This window comes from Berghia stephanieae, chromosome 4 (assembly GCF_034508935.2).
Source record: "Berghia stephanieae isolate SIO BIC M18660-M18661 chromosome 4, UCSD_Bste_1.3, whole genome shotgun sequence".
Classification (NCBI taxonomy): Eukaryota; Metazoa; Mollusca; class Gastropoda; order Nudibranchia; family Aeolidiidae; genus Berghia; species Berghia stephanieae.
In genome coordinates, this window is record NC_088363.1 from 42,413,757 (window position 1) to 42,431,256 (window position 17,500).

At 36.6% G+C, this 17,500-nt stretch overlaps 1 protein-coding gene across 2 annotated transcripts in view; it reads right to left on the reverse strand.

Annotated features, from left to right (window-relative positions):
• LOC144970610 (uncharacterized) overlaps positions 1–17,500 on the reverse strand; it is a 134,924-nt gene that overhangs the window by 74,481 nt on the left and 42,943 nt on the right. The gene's annotated exons all lie outside the window — the stretch shown is intronic.

Genomic DNA, 17,500 nt, shown 5'->3' on the forward strand with positions numbered 1-17,500 from the left:
ATCTATCTATCTATCTATCTATCTATCTATCTATCTATCTATCTATCTATCTATCTATATATATATATATATGTATATATATATATATATATATATATATATATATATATATAGAGAGAGAGAGAGAGAGAGAGACGCGTATCCAATCATTTATCTGGTTAGAATCGCAGACTTTTAATGTATTGTCCTGAGTTCGAGGCTCGCTCGGCGCATAGTTTAGTCCTTGGAAAAGGCCCTTTACTCACATTCTCTCACCGTACTCGTGTGTAAAAGGAGTACCTGGCCGTTAAGAACGTTGGCTCTGTCGGGAAAAAAATTGTATAATCGTCGAACAGGAGTCATGTCTTGTTCTATATGTTACGTTTGTCTGTTTGTTAAGGACCCCTTGTAAAGCGCTTTGAGCACATTTAGTGGATGTTGCGCTCTATAAATGCTCTAGTTAAAAAAATAGAAATGATAAATGACTGATTTATGGCTTGTACTACAGCTCATACTCCTTGTTATAAAAGCCTTTATCGATACCAGGTTTTGTAAGTACTAATCCACGATTCTAATGGAAAGAGAGAAATGAGAATAAAATCCCATCAGTTTGTCATACATTTAACTAGAGCTTTTATATAGCGCAATATCTACTCAAATGTGCTCAAAACGCCTTACAAAGGGTTCCTGACCAACCGCAACACGTAAAATGTAGAACGAGACATGACGCCTGTAGGCGCGATATTACAATTTTTTCCGACAGAGACAACGCTGTTGACAACCAGGTACTTATTTTACACATGAGTACGGTGGAAGAATGTAAGTAAAGAGTCTTCTTCAAGGACTCAACTATGCGCTTAGCGACACTCGAACCCAGGACCTTCCGATCCGAAATCGAGTGGCATAACACAAGACCACATAGTCGCAAGTACTAATCCAGGGTTTTGATGGAAAGAGAGAAAGGAGATTCCGTCATAAAACCCCATCAGTTTGTCATCCATTTCATAATTTGCCCACACAAGAAAGCCTTTTATTCCTTGACACTGTAAATGAAAAACTCGAGAAACCTTTTATTAGACTTTTTGTTGTTGTTGCTTCCATTCACTGCCTCGTCGATTCGATATTAAAACGTTTTTCAACATATATAATTTATTCTTACAACAATTCATTTCAGTAAAGAAATTATGTCTTTTGTTACGTTTTTTATTTCAGAAGTTAAAATTTATTTTGTTATAAAAGTGACAGTAATATTCGACTTTACATTGCCGTATTGATATATTTTTCCTCAAAGTTGTGTAGAACTGTCTGTGAATGATACAATACAAACTATATGAGAGATTTTGTAATTATAAACTATTGTAGAAGGCATTTAAAGGATAATTCCTCTATTCAGCCTTTAGTAAGATAAGATAAGATAATTAAAAATCTCCATCATAATAAAGATTTTCCTCATGTATGCGATTTCCTATAAAGGAATAGAGAGAGAGAGAGAGAGAGAGAGAGAGAGAGAGAGAGAGAGAGAGAGAGGGAGAGAGAGAGAGAGAGAGAGAGAGAGAGAGAGAGAGAGAGAGAGGGAGATAGAGAGAGAGAGAGAGAGAGAGAGAGAGAGAGAGAGAGAGAGAGAGAGAAGATGAAAACGTAGTATGAAAGTAGAATTGTCGATGTCGGAGAAGGAAGTGGTTATTCAGTATCAGATACTGAATAGTGCTTTTCCACTATTCAGTATCCACAAGGAACTCTTTTCTACAGAGAGAGTGAAAAGTGCGACAATCTCGGTTGAATGTAAATAAACTGCTGACCTCCTTCCAGATTGAACACGTGCAGTAACTGAGAGTCCGATTCAAAGTTGTAAAAACATTTTGATCGTAATTTTTAAATTTCTGCTATTGTGCAATTAACATATCTAGTTCAAAATATCAAAATAAGAGTGGCATTCAAATACATTTTTAAATGTCTAAATAGACATGATTAAATGTCACTAAATGTTAAGTGACACCATGGCTTGGTGGATATCAGCTGTTTGACTCTGAGCTTAAGGTTCGAGAGTTCAAATCACGGCTGGGATAACTTTTTTTTTTTCCATATGTTAAAAATTCCTTCTGTCTATTGATATTTTTTAAACTTTTGTTTTAATAATTTTATTTGCTTGTAATATGCCCTTAATGTTGATATTATACTATTGTTCTTTTATTATTATTATTATTATTATTATTATTATTATTATTATTATTATTATTATTATTATTATTATTATTATTATTATTATTATTATTATTATTATTATTATTATTATTATTATTATTATTATTATTATTATTATTATTATTATTATTATTATTATTGTTGTTGTTGTTGTAATCGTCATCATCATCATTATTATTATGATTATTATTTTTTTTAATCAAGTAGTTGGAGTAATTTAATCAGTTATCGATTTATTACGAATATCTTTTATGTGTTATAATCTCGTTGTTGTTTTCATTGATGTGCTCTTCTCTTGTTTATTACTTTTTAAAATCTTGCTTTTTTCTGTTTGTCTCATTTGTTGTTGTTGTTGTTGTTGTTGTTTGTTTGTTTGTTTGTTTGGTCATCTAAGACAAACCCGATTCATTATAAATATGTGGCCAGACTTTCTGCCATTTTAAATTGAGCGATGTACTTCCGTGAATTAATTGCCGTATTATATTAAAATTTTCGTGATAATAATAATAATAATAATAATAATAATAATAATAATAATAATAATAATGATAATAATAATAATAATAATGATAATAATAATAATAATAATAATAATAATAATAATAATAATGATAAAAATAATAATAATTATAATAATAATAATAATAATAATAATAATAATAATAATAATAATAATAATAATAAATAATAATAATAATAATAATAAATAATAATAATAATAATATAATATAATAATAATAATAATAATAATAATAATAATAATAATAATAATAATAATAATAATAATAATAATAAATAATAATAATAATGATAATAATAATAATAATAATAATAATAATAATAATAATAATAATAATAATAATAAATAATAATAATATAATAATAATAATAATAATAATAATAATATATAATAATAATAATAATAATAATAATAATATTAATAATTTAAGATACTGAATATTAGACTACAATTTACATCTATTTACTGAATACACGTGGTATTTTTAGAGGAGATTCTTTTTTTACGAAACACGCCAGGAAGTAGGCAACAGTGGGGTGTGAACCTGGGACTGGGTTTCGTAAAAAAAAAGCATTTACTTTTTTTTTACGAAACCCGACAATATCCGACAAAGTTATGGAAAGAAAGTAGGCAACAGTGGGGGAGTGAACCCGAGACTCAGGGAAGTGTACACTATTGGGGAGTAAACCTAAGTCTATGGTTTTTCGACAGCTTTTGGCGGGTTTCGTAAAAATGTAATTGCTTCATTCTCGTCTGGCACCCACCTTCCATAGTCCGGTTCATTTCCCATTGGTATCCATCTTCCATAGTCCCAGGTTCATTTCCACTGTTAACCTCTTCTCATAGTCCCAGGTTCACTCCTAACCGGTGTGCACTTCCCTGAGTCCCGGTTCATTGCCCAATGGTGCCCACTTCCCATAACTTTTGACAATATCGGTAGGTTTTGAAATAAAAGTACATTCTGAGCTCCCTGTCCACTGGTATGAACCTCTCGCAGTCCCAGGTTCAATCCTCATCGGTGTCCGAATCCCAGATTCACTCCCTACTGCTGCCTGCTTCCCATAACTTTGTCGGGTTTTGGCGGGTTCCGATAAAAAGTAATTCCCCCTCTCCCTTGGTCTTGCTTTTTTTACAAAATCCAGAGTCCCAGGTTCACTCCCCACAAGTGTACACTTCCCTGAATCACAGGATCACCCCCCACTGTTGCCTACTTCAATAACTTTTTCGGATATTGCCAGGTTTGTCGGGTTTCGAAAAAAAGTAATTGCTTTTATGTGAAACTCGCTGAAACCCGCCGAAAACCAGAGTCTCAGGTTCACTCCCTACTGGTGTACACTTCCATGAATCTCAAGTTAACCCCCCAATGTTGCCTACTTCCTATAACTTTGTCAGATATTGCCGGGTTTCGTAAAAAGGTAATTCCTTTTATGTGAAACTTGCTGAAACCCGCCGAAAACCAGAGTCTCAGGTTCACTCCCCACAGGTGTACACTTCCATGAATCTCAAGTTCACTCCCCACTGTTGCCTCACTTCCCATAACTTTGTCGGATATTGCCGGGTTTCGTAAAAAAAGCAATTGCTTTTATATGAAACTCACTGAAACCCGCTGAAAACCAGAGTCTCAGGTTCACTCCCCACTGGTATATACTTCTATGAATCTCAGGTTCACTCCCCACTGTTGCCTACTTCAATAACTTTGTCAGATATTGCCAGGTTTCGTCGGGTTTCGTAAAAAAGTAATTGCTTTTATGTGAAACTCGCTGAAACCCGCCGAAAACCATAGTCTCAGGTTCACTCCCCACTGGTGTACACTTCCATGAATCTCAGGTTCACTCCCCACTGTTGCCTACTTCCCATAACTTTGTCGGATATTGCCGGGTTTCGTAAAAAGGTAATTGCTTTTATGTGAAACTCGCTGAAACCCGCCAAAAACCATAGTCTCAGGTTCACTCCCCACTGGTGTACACTTCCCTAAGCTCAGGTTCACTCCCCATTGTTGCCTACTTCCCACAATTTTGTCAGATATTGCCGGGTTTTCAGTAAAAAAAGCAATTGCTTTTATATGAAACTCGCTGAAACCCGCTGAAAACCAGAGTCTCAGGTTCACTCCCCACTAGTGTATACTTCTATGAATCTCAGGTTCACTCCCCACTGTTGCCTACTTCAATAACTTTGTCGGATATTGCCAGGTTTCGTCGGGTTTGGTAAATAAGTAATTGCTTTTATGTGAAACTCGCTGAAACCCGCAGAAAACCATAGTCTCAGGTTCACTCCCCATTGGTGTACACTTCCCTTAGTCTCACGTTCACTCCCCATGATTTGCCTACTTTCCATAACTTTGCCCCATTTTGTTGGGATTTGGCGCATTTCGTAAACAAAAAGTAATTGCTTTTTTTTTCCTCCAAAACTCACCGAAAACCAGTCCCAGGTTCACTCCCCACTAGTGTACACTTCCCCGAATCTCAGGTTCACTCCCCACTGTTGCCTACTACCCATAACTTTCTCGGATATTGCCAGGTTTCGTCGGGTTTCATAAAAATGTAATTGCTTTTATATGAAATTATCTGAAGCCCGCCGAAAACCATAGTCTCAGGTTCACTCCCCACTGGTGTACACTTCACTGTCTCAGGTTCAGTCCCACGCTTTGCCTACTTTCCACAAGTTTGCCGCATATTGTGGGGTTTCGTAAAAAAGGACCCCCCCCCCCCCCCCATTTTGTTACTGCTGTTTTACAAAACCCAGAGTCCCAGGTTCACTCCCCACTGGTGTACACTTCCCTGGATCTCAGGTTCATCCCTTCCTCCTCCCCCCCTCCCTTACACACTCACACACACACACACACACACACACACACACACACACACGCTGCTGCCTAACTCCCATAACTTTGTCGGATATTGCCAGGTGTCGTCGGGTTTCGTAAAAACGTAATTGCTTTTTATTACGAAACCCGCCGAAACCCAGTCCCAGGTTCACTCTCCACAGGTGTACACTCTTCTGAGTCCCAGATTCACTCCCACAGCTGCCCTATTTGTCAGGTTTCGGAAAAAAAACAACACCGTATTATAGTGCAAAACCACTATTCAGTGTCAGATACTGAATAGTACAAAACCACTATTCAGTATCAGATACTGAATAGTACAAACCCACTATTCAGTATCAGATACTGAATAGTGGAAAACCGCTATTCAGTATCTGATACTGAATAGTGCAAAACCACTATTCAATATCAAATACTGAATAGTGCTAGCCGTCGAAGAATATCTTTCTGGCAACAGTTGATTTTTAAAAATAGAATCCTTAGTGAGAATCTCGATTCTGTCTTATTATCGATTGACAAAATGTCAGCGATTGATTTTGGTTTGTTTATGTGTAAAATACTGATATATAATCAACACCTTATATTTCTCGATAGCTCAGTTGGTAGAGCACTCGCTTCACATGCAAAGAGACCGAGATCGATCCCGGGTGCAGTCGAGAATTTATTTTGATCCTCCCCGCCCTCTTTCTACCCAGCAGTGAATGGGTAGCTGGGTCTGTTAGATCTGGCGGAAAGTACTTTGCAATAGACTAGCGTCCTATCCAAAGGGTAGCAAGCAATTGTTATTGTCCGTTTCATGCTATAGAAACCGGGATAAACTCCTGCTCCATGGGCCTTATGGATCTGGAGGACCTCATTTTTTAAAACTTTCTCTATCTCACCAAGTGGTATGGGATAAATTATAATAAAGAATGGAGAGATATAGGATCCAGTAAAACCGATCATAGTTGTAATAATCATATCCTTTTTTTTCTTAATAAATGCAATATATTGTCTGTTATGACTTATAAGAACCTTGCTGAATACATTTGGTATAATACCAAGTTAAAACGAAACAGAACTCCTCTGGAGAAGGATTGCGTTTATATTCATTTATTAAAGTAAACTCCCTTGATCAGAGTTATGAAAATATCTAGATTTTAGTTTTCAACAAGATTACCTAAACAACCACCCACGACGATTAAGTTTATCCTTTTTTTTTGTCTTGTGCCGACTGTTTCATTTTCTATCATTCTTTCCAAAGGTTTATTGGATTTCACATATGGTCTACCAGCACATGAGGTCACAACTGACACAGGTCCAGATCCCAAGAGTATGATTTCACACCATTTGGTATGCCTTTAAGTATTTCTCCCCGTACGACATTGTGAATTCTACGTCAACATCACTGCATTGCCTTTAGAATTCGTATCAAACCATTGACATTTCATTACAGTTGCAAAATCTTCAATTATTTCTCTTGGAACAGACACTGTTGAAGGTGGACGGAAATGATGCAAATTCAGAATTCATGATTCCCTATGCAATCTCACCATTTCATCTGAGGAGCAGCTTTAGCCTTTGCCATTTTGGGGAGCTGGTAACACTTTCAACCTCTAGTAAGAATTTATTGACATCAAGAATATAAAATTTCTGTGTTCAACATCCCAATCGTCGGAATTCACATAAGATAAAAGACAGTTTAAATGTTATGTGACTAATGCATTTTCTTATCATTCAAAGACCATCTCCATCCAATGAAAGTATGATGTTCAATCTGCACTGAATAGCCTTTTCTTATCATTCAAAGACCATCTCCATCCAATGAAAGTATGATGTTCAACCTGTACTGGATAGCCTTTTCTTATCATTCAAATACCATCTCCATCCAATGAAAGTATGATGTTCAACCTGCACTGAATAGCCTTTTCTTATCATTCAAAGACCATCTCCATCCAACGAGAGTATGGTGTTTAATCTGCACTGAATAGCCCAAGTCAACCTATTACAGACTAACAAACAAATATAAAGACAGACATACTAACATACAAACAATGGCATCCAAGAAACAGCGAGTTTTCAATCTACCGGGCCTGTCACCAAGTGAGTGATAATCTATTTCTCTATTCATGATTTATGTCAAGCAAATGTTGTCTCCTCCTCCAACACCACTTCTTCTTCTTCTTCTTCTTCTTCTTCTTCTTCTTCTTCTTCTTCTTCTTCTTCTTCTTCTTCTTCTTCTTCTTCTTCTTCTTCTTCTTCTTCTTCTTCTTCTTCTTCTTCTTCTTCTTCTTCTCCTTCTTCAACTTCTTCTGAATATTGAATTCAGTATATCTCACCAACAACTCACCCCAGCCACAAAAAACAAAAAAAACAAAAAAAAAACCCAAAAAAAAACAAAAAAAACCCAAAAAAAACAAAAAAAAAAAACAAACAAACCCACCAAACCTCTCACTCCTCTCTCTACAAAACAAAACAAAACAAAAACTCCAGACTCCAATATTCATAATGCCTATTCTACACGTGACTTCAATATTCTCGCCATTATATAATACAGACAAAAAGGGAAACGGTGGGGGGGGGGGGGGGGGGGGGGGGTGGGGGGGGGGAGTAAGTCACCAATATAATATAATTTTAGTACTACTTTACTAATACTATAAGTATTAAGTCGTGATAAACATAATGCTTAAAATTGAGCACTCATTATCCCTTTGACTTACTTGACTTAGACCCTTTCGCTTCCTAATCATCCAATCGGAATTCCTCGGCTGCCTCTCTAATCGTCTCTGTCAATTCCTTCCACAGTACACTGTCTTTCTTTAGCTGTGGATGCTATTGTCAGAAGATCTTCCTTTAGATTGAATGAAGTTGTCGTCACTCAGATCTTTGTTACTGTTTTTTTTTTTTTTTTTGCTATCCACGTTTATGAGTAATTCTCACTTAACTGTATTATTCCGACTATGAAAGATCTTGGTTAAAGAGAGTTTTGTGTGTTGGTCCATTATACTTCCGGATGGCATTGTTGTGAGCCTATTAGCCAAGCGCATACTGTCTATAGATTTTTATTGTTTTTGTTGTTATTTTGGTGGCGTTTTAAGTCTCTATAGTTTTGGGATAATGTGAATTGAAGTGGGTGGTCCACTTTATTTCTGATGCCCAGACGGGGTTATAAAGAGAGTTATTTGATATATCAGCAGGTATATTTCCATCTCTTTTGAATATATTGTGCGGCTATGTGGTCTAGTGGTATGACACTCGCTTTCGGATCGGAAGGTCCTGGGTTCGGCCTCGCGCTGGGCCCATAGTTGAGTCCTTGGAAAAGGATCTTTATTCACATTCTCTCACCGTAATCAGGTGTAAAATGAGTACCTGGCCGTTAACAGCGTGTCTTTGTCCGAAAATTTGTAATATCGCCTGTTGACCAGGGACCCTTTGTAAGCGGTTTGAGCACATTTAGTGGATATTGCGCTATATAAAGCTCAATTTTTTTATACGTACAAAAAGCCGCCGATTTGAACAGATAGAGGTCTCTCATTGCACTTTTCTTAGAGAAATTTATTGGTTATTTTTTCTGGCTCCCCTTAGATCAAATAAATGACTTACAATATGAGGCAATTGAATTTTCCTTCCTAAATTTCCAAGCCTTAAATTTCATAATTCTTAAAAATTATGACCCTAGACTTAAATTTCTACATACATCTTGATCATTCTGACATAACACCGCATTGACTCGATGGGCCGCATATACGTCACAACGCAACAACACTAGCCGGCCCGTATCGTCCAAAGTAACCAAATATCTAAAAACAAATTCAGACAAATCCAAAACTAGTCTGGGACACCGTAGCCATTTCATGCCAGACAAATTGGGAACCATTATTTGAGCTCTCCGAGTAATCTTCCCTCGTATTTGAACATGCAAAAAAACTACTGTACTCTATCAAATCCAGTACTTTAGTTTCCAACACAAAGATATGAACAAGAGTGTACGAAAGGTGCCAGACAAAGCAGGAAAGAAAAAAAATGCAAGAATAAAAAAAAGAAACATCCCAAAAAAAAAAAACCCTCAATCGACATCGATTGGATGTTGTTTTTTGTTTTTTTGTTATTGTAGTTTTCTTTCTTGCTTTGTCTGGCACCTTTCATACACTCTTGTACTGTTGTTTATCTTACACCGGTGCCTGCTCCTTTCTTTCTTAGTCTCCAACACAATACCGTTTGCTAGGTGTTTAAAAAGAAATGAAGAAAGAGTAATATAACAGCTTAGAAAATGAGTAAAATACCAGACGTGGAACGTTTCTTTGAAACAACAATATTGGATGTAAAATTGGGGGGGGGGGGGGCAGCGTGGCTCAGCGGTACGGTCTTTGCTTCGTGTCCGAAAGGTACAGAGTTCGATCACCCACCGCTGCCCTTGTGGCCTTGAGCAAGTCACGTCGCCCCTAGCTCAATTTGCGGCGCTGCACTGCACAATTCCCTTCGAATAGACCCTCGAGACAAATTTCCCCTATGGGATGAATAAAGGGTGTTTTTTTTAAAAGAAAATATTATTTATTATTAAGAATCTTTTACATACGGACCCTCAGAAAAAATTGGCTCCATCCATAATATAGGTACTATGTTGATTATATAATAATCACGAGGTAGGGGCGTATGACAATTGTTGCAAAAAGGATTTTATAGATTCCAATAACCAACAACAACAATATATTTATGTAACCGTCGCCGTATTCGTGATTTAGCTCAAAGCAAACAAATTAAAAATCAGTATACAACAAGGAATAAAGTGAGTTGAAAAGTGACAGAAGACAAAAGAGAATTTTTTTTTTAATCTCGCGGCGATGACGGCTCGAACCCACGACCTTACTGGTACGACAATTTCGCATATAGCATTAATTGTTTTTTGGGTTTTTTTTTACTATCCCAGTCTTCAGGTAGCCTTCCACGCAATCAAATCCAAATATTTTTTTTCCATTTCGCAACGGCACCATAAGATCCCGTTGCCAAGACAATTCACGAAGGAATATAGATAATCCATCAAACAGGATGTCTGATGTCAACAGAAATCACCCAGGTTGTCCAAGTGAGCAAAGTGGGGGTTAATAATCTTGCTCAAGAAAAAAAAGAAAGTGCCTGAAGCGGGCTGGGCTTGAATCAGGGATCTTCCGGATCGCAGTGCAATGCCTTAACCACTTGGCCACTCCGCCCCATTAAAAAAAAGGTTGAAGTAAAACTATACTTAATGGACATTTTAAAAGGCATTGCGTAAAACATTGTTGCGAAATGATGTTTGAAATCATTCTCCGATCACATTGACCTCAGATGTAATAAATCATACCAAAACGGCATTATCACTGGTTAATGTTGATAATTAACTAAATCAAATCAAATTAAATTAAATCACATTAAATTAATTAAATTCCTTTTATTTATCCCATACGGGGAATTTGTCCCATGCATAAGATATATATTTAAATAAATAAATATAATTTTTTTTCCAATAAAATATAAAATGAACATAATATTATTGTACAATAAAATTCATTAACAAGTAAATACAAAACAAAAGAATTAAATTAAAAAATAAATAAAAAATAGATAATACGTAAATAAATTCTCATTCTCAAAAAAAAAAAAAAACAAAAAAAAAAAAAAAAAAAAAAAAAAAAAAAAAAAAAAAAACGAGAAAGAAAAGAAAAAAAAAAAGAGAAAAACCTGAAACCTTGATTTAAATGGTGGCAATGACCCCCTTTAGAGCCAGTGTTAGACTATGAGTTTTCAAATGTTACGCCGTAAGGCTTGTCTTAAGACTGAGCTTAAAAAAATATATATGAATATATATATATATATATATATATATATATATATATATATATATATATATATATATATATATATATATATAATGTAAATTTTCACTCACATTTTTTGCCGAGACGACTCGTTTCTGTGTTTTTCCTTTAATTCACACTTCTTCAGTCCACATAATCCATTTGACATGACAAAATGGATTATGCCGACTGAAGAAGTGTGAATTAAAGGAAAAACACAGAAACGAGTCGTCTCGGCAAAAAATGTGAGTGAAAATTTACATTATATATCAGCTCTAACCACCATTATCGAGCACTTTCGTACCTACAAGTACCCACCAACACTCATATATATATATATATATATATATATATATATATATATATATATATATATATATATATATATATATATATAGCGCAATATCCACCAAACACCAAACATGCCCAAAACTATTTTCCACAAGGGGTCACTGACCAATAACAGCAACACTTAGCAGAGAGGACGAGCCATGACATGACGCCTCGTAGGCGATATTACAATTTATTTTCGGACTTAGACAACGCTGTTAACGGCCAGCCATGTTCTCATTTTACACCTGAGTACGATGAGAGAATGTGAGTACGTAATGCGTCTTTTCCAAGGGCTCAACTATGCACCGCTCGGGACTCGAACTCCTGACTTTCCGATCCGAAGGCGAGCGTCATACCACTAGACCACATAGCCGTGCTAAGAAATGCATTCGTTGTCAAATCCAAAAACTGTGAATGGAGGCTGCGGTGACATTTGTGGTTTATTCACTCATTCATTGATTTAAAACATTGCACGACTGTGGTTTGATGAATGCAAGTTTTATATCAAGGAACCAGTCTCGTAAACAAGCGATATTTATTTCCTCATTTTTGATGAAAAAATTAATGGATGTACATGCATCATTAATAATGACCTTCTGGCTTGCCTCGGGGAGACAATTCAACAATTAATTAAATTCCATCGCCGATTCGGGACATTTTAAAGATTACATCAGATTTCATCTATATATAGGCATTGAACACGTGATTCATCAATGCCCTTTGTGCTATATTTAGACTATCACGTCGGAAAATGATTTGGCTCATGTCCATAGCTTTGTCCGTTTCCTTCCTCCCATCTCCTTCCCCCCCCCCCTCTCTCTCTCTCTCTCTCTCTCTCTCTCTCTCTCTCTCTCTCTCTCTCTCTTTATTTTTTTTTTTTGTTTTTGTTTTGCGATGAGAGACTGAATAAAGAGCCTTTTACAAAGACCCAACTGTACGCCACGCAGAGTGGGACTCGAACCTGAAATCTACAGGTCCGAAGGCAGCAGCCTCTTATGGTTCTCACACTAGTATGTTATGACGATCGACCCAATCAGCTAAGTCCGGTCCGCACTCGTGCCCTGTCGCGAACCCGCCCGGTAGCATCGTCACAACACACCGTTCAACTAGATGCTCTGCCGTTTCGGGTTCTTGCCCACATCGGGTACATGTGGGACAGGTGGAAATCCCCACTGATCCAAAGGCGAATGTCTCTCCACAAAACCGTCTCGCAGTATCAACGTAATTATGTATAATAAATAAAAGAATATGGAACAAAAGCTGACGTCACACCTTCTACTTTTCTGGTTCCGAAATCCTTGGAAGTGTGTATGTAATGTACGGCTATATTATGGTCGTGTGCTATGACACTCGCTTTTGGATCGGAAGGTCATGAGTTCGAGCCACGGTCTCGGCATAGTTGAGTCCTTTGAAAAGGCTCTTTACTCATAGTCTCTTACTGTACTCAGGTGTAAAACGGCCAGGTGGCCGTTAACACCGTTATTGTCTCCGTCAGAAAAAATTGTAATATCGCTTAACATGCGTCATGTTTCGTTCTACATGTTGCCTGTTGCGGTTGGTCGGGGATCCTTTGTAAAGTGCTTTGAGAACGTTTAGTGGATATTGCACTATATAAACGCTCAATTAAAAAATGTAACCAATCTTTCGGTGGGCTAATAATGAAAAGGTTACATTTTTAAAAAATTGAGCTTTATAAAGCGCAATATCCACTAAATGTGCTCAAAGCGCTTTTCAAGGGGTCCCTGGTCAACAGCAACATTTAACGTGTAGGACATGTTATAATATATTGATTCATAAGGTGGCACAACTATTTTAGTAGCAGGATCTATAGGTAGATTTAAGGATTACGGGACATAAAAAAGCAAGGATGGATGGATGGTCTTTATTGACGACCAGCATAATATATATCTAGAATGGAAAATAAAATGACATTACTCTGAAATCAGAAGATAAATTTACACAGGGTAGAATAATAATTATAATAATAATAATAATAATAATAATAATAATAATAATAATAATAATAATAATAATAATAATAATAATAATAATAATAATAATAATAATAATAATAATAATAATAATAATAATATACTCAGTCCTCCCGAAGAGTAGTTTTACACTTCTAATGAAATATGAACCAGTATTTCGATATCACACTTTTATTACTTATTTAAAGAGCAAATAGTAAGACAAGTAGGAAACTGAAGCAGATAAGTAGCTCAACATCAACTAAGTTGCTAAGTATTCGTCGATGGCAATAGAGTTCAGCAGTCGTGACGTCACTTCCCTCGTAATGACGCATGGCAACTGGTTCTAAACTATCGGAACAATGGCCTTTATTAATCCATCACCGCCCTTATGAAATACTTCTCCGACGAGCATAAAATTGTATCCAGAGGAGGAAAACATTACAAATCTGATTATGTTTTGACTCTTTTTACATTCTGATCACATGATATGTTAAATACCGATTTTCTTTGCTTAAAGCCAAGCTGCTGGTTGCTGGGCGGAAGTGACATCAGACTATTGAACCCTATTGCTTCCCAATAGAGCCAAGGTCCTATGTGAGCAAATTAAAGACCTGAAAAATAGTGTATATGAAACAGTGTCAGACAAAACATCAAGACAAATACAATATAATCATCCTTAATCAGCTTGCCTCGACTGCATTCTCAGTCGCTAGGCTGATTTTTTAAAGAGTTAATCTTTTCTTGTATTTTTCTTTCCACTTTGTCTGGCACTCTTTCAAACAAAACTTTCTAGAATAGTGTCTCACACCACCGTCAGTTCCCTTATGATTCACTTTGATATATTTTTTGGAACCCACCCCCCCAAAAAAACAAACAAAAAAAAAACAAAAAAAAACCCCAAAAAACAAAACCAAAAAACAAAAACAAAAAAAAAAAACAAAACAAAAAAAAAACAACAAAACAAATAGAAAGCAGAACCAAAAAACGTTAGCTTTTATATAGCGCAATATCTACTCAACGTGATCCAAGCGCTTTACAAAGGGCATCCGGGACAACAGCTACATGCAAAATGTAGAACGCGACATGACGCCTGTTAGGCGAAATAAACTTTTTTTTTGCGGACAGAGTCAACGCTGTTAACGGATAGGTACTCATTTTACACATGAGTACGGTGAGAGAATGTGAGTAAAGAGTCTTTACCAAGGATTCAACTATGCACCGAGTGAGGCTCAAACCTAGGACATTCCGATCTGAAAATGAGTGTCATGCCACAAGACCACATAGCTGTGGAATCTTTCTTGAGGTCAGCATTCAAAGTAGGAGATTGCGAAAATATAAACATTTGATTGGATAAACGACTTCTTTTAAAAACAGGAGATTTATTTTAAATATTGAATAACTACATTCTCAAAGAGGAATTAGAAATAACTAAGATGTTAAGATGTAATCAATATATAATTGACGCAATCTGAAAATAGCTCTTCAATTTCTAAAAATAGACAAGAAATTCTTTGAAGAACGTTTTAATTGATTCTTGCCTCTCAGCGATAAAATCTCCAATCTGACATTTCACTGGCCTGTCATTTTCCTTCTTTATATAAGTGTAAATCAAGATTTTATATACTAGAATTCACTCACTAAACACTTTATTTTTTCATTTGATTTTTAGCCAGAATTTACTTCCATATCAATCATTTAGATGACCCAAATGGTGTCAAAAAATCTTAAATCTGAGACCTCATAAAAAGTTTAACTTTTTTTTGGACAAGATGGAAGCCATCTTAATCCATTGATATTTGAATCAATTTCATTTTGAATTAAACGCAAAAGTGTTTCCACAGTACAAGGAAGATAATCCACCCCACCACCTCTACTTATTTCGCTTCTTTCCCCCATCCCCTCTCTCTCTCTCTCTCTCTCTCTCTCTCTCTCTCTCTCTCTCTCTCTCTCTCTCTTACCTCTCCCTTTCCACATTCCTATACATTCATGGGAAGCACTCAACATCCTATAATGTCAATCGCTCACATTACGAGATGATTTTACATCATTCACAGTGGTGAGTAGTTCCAGTTCTGTTTTCTGGGACCCGCTGTGTTTTCTAATAGGTGCATTTGATGGCGGGAAGCGCTTTTATTTGGTCACCCTGCTACTAATTGATTCTCGGTGTCGGTTTTTATGGGATCACCGCCGATCGATGATAATAGTATAACCAAAAAAAAAAAAAAATTGAAACTGATTAACTTCGTGATCACAAATTTATTCCACTCGAGTGGTGCATCCTTTATCTTTTTGCGCGCCTATGTGGTCTTGTGGTATAACATTCGCTTTCGGATCGGAATGTCCTGTGTTTAAAGGCTAGCTCGGCGCATAGTTGGGTCATTGGAAGAGGCTAGTTATTCACATTTTCTCACCGTACTCGGGTGAAAAATGAGTACCTGGCCGTTAACATCATTGTCTCTGTCGGAAAAATTGTAAAATTGCATAACAGGCGTCATGTCTCCTTCTACATGTTACGTGTTGCTGTTGGTCAGGAACCCCTTGAAAAGCGCTTTGCGCAAGTCTGGTGGATATTGCTCTATAAGAAAGCTCAAGTCCTTTTAAAAAATATTTTTGACACGATGATGTTGCCGGGGTATTCTTGCCTTTCTCTTCCTCACACTACCAGGATTGGTTTTCTGGGTCTTGTTAATATCTAGCGGAAAGTACTTTGAAATATTATACCAATGACTTCTGAAGTGGATCTCCTTTACATGGACAGTTTCAAATCTTTACTATCACTTGAATAACATGCTAGTCAATGGTCTAGGGGGTCCCGATAGCTCAGGTAGTTGAGCACTCGCTCCAGACCCAAAGGGGCCGAGAACGATCCCTGTTGTAGTCAAGATTTTTTTTTACTGACCCCCATAATGTCAACGCAACCGTGATTGGGTAGGTAGCTGGGTCTGTTAGATCTGACGGAAAGTACTTTGTGATTGACTATCTTCCTCACCAAAGCCCATCAAGCAATTGGTATAGTCCGTCTCATGCTATAGATAGTTCGAAGTTGACGTCACTCTGGTCTTTGTTATTGTTTTCTTGCCATTCGCGTTTATGAGTAATTCGCACTAAACTGTATTAACCTGACTATAAACGATCATGGTGACACAAAGTTTTGTGTGTTGGTCCGTTATACTTCCGGATGGCAATGTTGTGAACTCCTTAGTCAAGCGCATACTATCTATAGAAACCGGAATCAACTACGGTTCCATGGACCTAATGGCGCTGATGGACAACTAGTCTATAGTCGTGTCTCGTCCTAAATGAAATGTACTGCTGCTGGCTTGGGATCTATGGTAAAGCGCTTTGGGCACGTACAGTATATATATATATATATATATATATATATATATATATATATATATATATATATATATATATATATATATTGGGGATTAGCGTGACTCAGCGGTACGGTCTTTGCTTCGTACCCGAAAGATACCGATTTCGATCACCCTTCGCTGCGCTGCGTGGCCTTGAGCAAGTCACCTCGCCCTAGCTCAATTTGCGGCGCCGCACTGCGGCTGACACCTGGGTTACTCCAGTCTTCCCTAGGAATAGACCCTAGAGAAAAACTTCCCCTATGGGATGAATAAAGGAAATTTTATTTTATTTATTTATATCACGCAATATAAATGGTCAAGAAATGCTCAATAATAATAATACCTGGGGCCTCGCGATCTTGGCATGACAAAAAAAATTTCTAAAACCACGTTTGAGAGTTATTTAGTCAAGACGAGGGTCATTTCAATCAATCGATATTTGAAGGACGAGTTTTCTTGGCCAAAATTTTAAATACGTGATTTTCCAGAATACAGCAGTTAAC